The sequence below is a fragment of the Micromesistius poutassou genome, assembly GCF_964030765.1.
Source record: "Micromesistius poutassou genome assembly, chromosome: 24".
Taxonomy (NCBI): Eukaryota; Metazoa; Chordata; class Actinopteri; order Gadiformes; family Gadidae; genus Micromesistius; species Micromesistius poutassou.
Genome location: NC_140294.1, coordinates 2,655,861 through 2,662,066, shown reverse-complemented (window position 1 = coordinate 2,662,066; position 6,206 = coordinate 2,655,861).

Sequence of the window (6,206 nt, the reverse complement as noted above, 5' to 3'; positions counted from 1 at the left end):
ACACTAATCAATATACGTTTTTTCTGTTTCCCTTCGGAAGCCACCACATGTTCTCTCGGGATGCCAGACTTTATATATACATCATACACTCAAACACCGACCACAGACTGGCGCATGTCACGTACACACACCAGAAGTTACCTGATTGGGTTAAGGTGATGAGGGCAAGATCGCTATTGGCTGCTCCCGCATCGACGTCCCTATGATTGGCTTACGTAGATTAGTACAACTCCCTATCCCAGGCTGAAACATACTTGTATCCAAGCAGCCAGATAAGGACACATGCATCTGTTTATGAAAGATTGGCTGTTCATGTAATAGGTTTAAATAGTTCAAAAATCGAATAGGAAAAACACCTAAAGGTGTGTGAACATTAATGTAAATATTGGAAAATAGCATTAACACAAAAATTAAACAGATGGAGATTAACCAAGTAGCAACTCTAAAATAAATAATGTGGTATAATGCGGCCTGCAGTGAAAAGTTGAAACTGCATCCACTTTTAAGGAGAGAGCTACCGGACAGCGCACTGCGGTGGCCAATCAAGTAAGTCTTAGGGCTTGGTAATTGTTCTATGAGCATCCTTACCGTACTAACAACGATAGCCTATATTGTTGTTTCTCTTTCTTCCGACAAAGTACCTATTGTGAATCGCTTTGGATAAAACGTCTGCTAAATGCCCTAAATGTAAATGAGTAGCCCTACAGCCCTACAGGAAGTGACTCACAAAGCCTAAGCAAATGCTCCATCTCATGGCACCTCAGCCAGCGGCTCGCTTGCAAGATTTTGAGCTGAAATTACTCCCAGGCCTAAATCCTGGGAGTAAGCCTGGGGGTCCCAAACGATTACTACATTTCAAACGATTAATTATTTCAATAGTAAACGGCTACATCACACGACAGCCTAGCAGACAGAAAAGTTGTCTTATCGGTGTCATATTCTATCAAGTGAATCCGGGGTATAAATCACACGCCCGGTTTAATAATAATAATAATAATAATAACGATTTAAATAGCGCCTTTCATAGTACCCAATGTCGCTTAACAAAAAGGGGAGGGGGGTTAGGGATCAAAGGACTTGGTGAAAAGGAATGTTTTAAGGTGCTTTTTGAACATGCTGTTCCAGAGTGTGGGAGCGTTGGCAGAGAATGCCCTGTCCCCAAAGGTCCACAATCTGGTGCAGGGGCCAGCAGGTCCTTGTCAGAGGACTGTAGGAAGTGTGACTGCGTGTAGAGGTGGAGGAGATCTGTGCGGTATTGGGTGAGAGTCCATGGAGAGATTTGTAGGTAAGCAGGAGAATTTTGAGGGGGTTACGTGACTTGACTGGTGGAGTGGAGTGGAACCAGTGGAGCTGTTGGAGGGTGGGAGTGATATGCTTCCGGGGCTTTGTGTGGGTTAGAACCCTGGCAGCTGAGTTCTGGACGTATTGGAGTCTGCTAAGGGCCTTGGTGGGCAGTCCAGACAGGACACCGTTGCAGGAGTCCAGATGGGAGGTGATGAGTGATGAGTGTCTCAGTTACTGAATGCGAAGGCTGGAGTCGTGAGATGTTTCTGAGTGTTAGAAGGCGGATTTGGTGATGTTCTTGATGTGGGACTGAAAGGAGAGGGTAGAGTCCAGGATGACGCCCAGGTTGCGCGCCTCAGGAGATGGGGAAATGGAGCAGCCATCCACAACCAGGGCCAGGTCGCCAACCTCCCTGAGCAGTGGTGCAGGGGCCACCACCATGAGCTCTGTCTTGTTACTGTTGAGTGTGAGTAGGTTTGTGGTCATCCATGATTTGAGTTCCTGTAGGCAGCTGACAAGTTGTCATCTCCATCTCCCACTTCCGCCAGCTGTACACCAAAAAAGTGCAAAAGTTCAACCCCCTAGTAAATCACTATTCCAATGGACACCAATTAATATATAATTCCATTGTCCATATATGATATTTTAATTCATAACATTCAACCCCTTTCACTTTGGCTATCCTCAGTCCAAATAGATACACAATGATACCTTCAGAAGCAACCCTAATTAGTTAAGTGGTCTATTGTAGTGTATAATAATAATGGTTCAGTATGAACAATCACAGAGAAGAGAAGACACTCAGTTGGTTAATGAAACCTGAGGCAAAGACCTGAGGCAAAAGATCATGAGCAGATATGAGGATCAATGAACAAAACGTTTTTATAAGGCCATACTTAAAAATAAAATGTAGTTTACCATCGGGTCAGGATTTGGTTTCATCCACATAGGACGTTATTCTATTTACTCTGAATAATGCACACACGTGAACGGACAAACGGAAAAACAAGTGCGTCACGTGGGCTTGTCCACAAAGGAATTTGTTGGCACCTTGTTGTTCTTCTATCTGTGTAAGAGGTGTCACCACAACATGTTACACACAACCAATGATGAAACCTTCCTCAGCACATGTCATAATTATCTCCTCATTAATGATGAAGAGAAAAGAGTAAGTAGAGGGAAAGATATCTCATTAAAGTTAGTTTAGCATTCAACATATACAACAAATCACACAAAGGAAAAAACACTTTTTTTCTCCCTTTCCTCAAAGCAGCGTGTTCTGTTTCAAACGGGATACAGGACCAGACGACCAATCATCGCCCTCCTTAGATTTTATTTCTATAATTTCTTGTCTCAAAATAACCTAGGTTCAGACAGACTATTGGCAAGCTGAAAGGTCAACCAATGCCCCGAAAGAATAATGTACAGTCTCTATTCTTACTCAAATTTCTTAGACCTTAAGTAATTGGGAAATTAAACATTGTTGTTGTGGAACGACATGGAAAGGGGGTACCCAACCAGGAATTGGATACACGTTAGGGCTGGGTGGTATATCGATATTTGAAATATATCAATATTTTTTCAAACGAGATATGGAACGAGACGCTATCGTCAACATCGATATAGTTAATTTGCGTTGAAATTACAGCACATTTGCTTCAAAAAAAGCCGCTCCGAGCTGCGCCTGCCGCCTGCTATTTCCTCACTCTGCTTCAGAGTCCTGTACGGGTTCGGGTACCCACACAATTTGGATGAAATGGGTGAAAAATAATGTAGCCTACTGTGTCGGACACTGGTGTGGGTTGGGTCGGATGTAGAGGATTCCAGTGATGAGGCTCCGCAGTATCGGGACGAAGTTGCTGCTTACATTGATTACAAAACACCTAAAGATGACTCTTTTGGTGTGTTATCGTGGTGGGGAGAGCACGGTCGTTCATTTCCCAATATTGCTCAGATTGCCAGATTTATCCTCGCCATCCCTGCTCAGTGCATCCAGCGCAGCAAGCGAGCGAGACGGAGGAGTCAATTAAAACCGTCAACAGTGGATGATGTGCTTTTTTGCACAGTAATCTAAAGCACCACGCCAAACACCAGATAGTGTATTTCCCAGGCGTTCCATCTAATGTGTCTAATTTTCCTTCGGGTGCGGGTCCGGCGTCGGTATCAATTTATAGCGGGTCTGGTCGGGTGCGGAATGTAATTCGCGCTACTGTCGGAACACGGGTCGGATGCGGTTCTAAGTATTGCGCGTATGGGCGGTTGCGGGTTTGCAAAATAAGACCCGTACAGGACTCTGCTCTGCTTATCTCTCTCCGTCCCGCTCTGCCTCACACACACTCTGCCCTGGCCCGCTCTTCCACTCACGTCACTTTTTAAAATCCCCTTGAGAGCGAAAAATGTCCATCAAACGCATTTGCCACATCTTGCTCCGACTGTTTTTGACAGACTGATTTTAAAATTTTTAGCTACCCTGGCCTACACCCAAATTTAGGATTTAGTTTGCAATCAGCAAGGCAGATTAGTGAGCACAGCGACGCAGGCAGGCGGGAAATGAAAGCACAGCGCCTCCCCCGATGTAGAATGACGAGTTGGAGCAGCACGGCAACGGCAACTATGTTATTGAGTCAAAAAATATCGATATATATCTTATATCGACATTCTGCTTGAAAATATCGAGATATGACTTTGGTCCATATCGCCCAGCCCTAATACATGTCATATTCACCGGGGTCCCTATGAAGTAAGAGCTGAATCTGGTCAATCTGATGAGAGACTCCACATTCTATGTCTCTCATCCCGGGGCCGCAAACACAGGGAATTATAAAACGGGGGGCCTAAATCAAGCGACCTGATTGGTTCCCAACCGTTGTATATTGAGCGTATACACACAGCTATGACGCCCGTTCAGTTTACAGAGTTCAGTATCACTCCGCGCCTAACTCTAACTGTTGTTTATGTATATATAAAAGCGATAGCGTAGTTCACTGAAGCCTAAAAAACATGTTGATTGCTGGAGAGGGTGGAAATGTTGTAAAGCAATAGGCACACGGTCGGCAATTTAGCCTACTATCGAGTTCGAGTGAACTCGATAGAAGGCTAAATTGCCGGCGAACCAAGCTACCGTCTTTAGCCTAGCCTTCTCTCTGAAGGACGCTACAGTGTGTTGCATAGCAACCGCCGTACACTTTGCCGGCAGCCAGGAGGGACTACTTTTTTGTATTTGTTAAAAAAAATGCTTTTCCGACTTTCTAGCTTTTTCAAAATTGAGGGTGTCTATGACTTTAATTTCACCATATTTACGTAACCGTTTTATAAAAGCAATAGATCACTTCAGTCAGTGATATACGGTCATTATACCACAGTGAAGGGGGTCGCCGCCCCTCCGCTGCGCGTCGGGACGGACAACGCCCCTTAACTGTGGTATAATGAGCGTATACCACAGCCTGTCGTGATCTATTGCTTAATTATAAAATGGGTGGCTTAAATCAAGCGATCTGATTGGTTCCCAACTGTTGTATAATGAGAATATACACACAGCTATGACGCCCATTCAGTTTACAGAGTTCAGTATCATTCCGCGCCTAACTTGACCTGTTGTTTATTTATATATAAAAGCAATAGCATAGTTCACTGAAGCCTAAAAATATGTTGATTGATGGAGAGGGTGGAAATGTTGTAAAGCAATAGGCACACGGTGAGTGAACTCGATAGGCTAAATTGCCGGCGAACCAAGCTACCGTCTCTAGCCTTCTCTGTGAAGGACGCTACAGTGTGTTGCATAGCAACTGCCGTACACTTTGCAGACAGCCAGGAGGGACTACTTTTTTGTATTTGTTAAAAAAAAATGCTTTTCCGACTTTCTCACTTTTTCAAAAGCGAGAAAGCCGTCCCTCCGCTGCGCATCGGGACGGACAACGCCCCTTAACTGTGGTATAATGAGAACATACCACAGCCTGTCGTGATCTATTGCTTAATTATACAACATCAGCATAGCCCTAGCAAGGCAATTGCGGCTATAAGTGCAGTCACAACAGTAACAATAATGGCTTTCAATCGTCCAAACATTGAGTCCATCAATCCCCACATACCAGAGTCGTCATAGCCAGACATTTCCGCAGGACGACTACTGAGTGTTTCTAGCTTTGACAGTGCCGTCTGCACAGAGCCATCTGCTGCAGTGTTATAGCTCCGCTATGCCCTGAACAAGTTTGCATTGACGAATAGATGCTGATAATAATAAATGAAATTGATCCAATTCACATTTTTATTTATGGTACAACAACAATAGCAGAATGATTCAATCCCAGCAAGTGTCTGATTACGGGCTTTAAATTCATTCAGAACCATTGGAAGAGGCGATGCAGTTGGAAGTGGTCAGAGTTGTAGCTGTGTGTAGCGGACATGTTGTAACCAAAGATTGATGAGGAGTTGAACGCCTTTGCTCTATGCTACTGGACTAATAGTCTGAGCAGATTCAGTAGCTGTCGGATGGAACAATTCAGGGAGATGTCAGTGGAGTGGTCAGTGCGTGTTGTTGGTGTCTGGTCAATTGACATATTCTGTCAAGTAGATGGGGATGTGATCAACAAGGCAAAGAATAGGATGGATCTCCATTGACTAGCGCAGGCTCTAGCCATGCATGCGGAAGGGATGCCATGGTCCTGGCGGCCTCCGTCCTCTTTGACAGTCGACTGGGTTGTCAGCAACACCTAATGAGGTCCTGTCCACCTGGCGGTTTCTACTTAGGTCTCGGACTACCACCCAGTCACCGGGTTTCAGGTTGTGGAGTGGTCCTGTAGCATGTTTTGGGAGTGCTTCTATGGGAAGAAATGTAGCAGGGTTTAGCACATTGCAACGCTTTACAGCGATGTTAGGCATTTCAAGCAGGCATGCGTTGGTGACCGGTTTTCTGATCTTATACA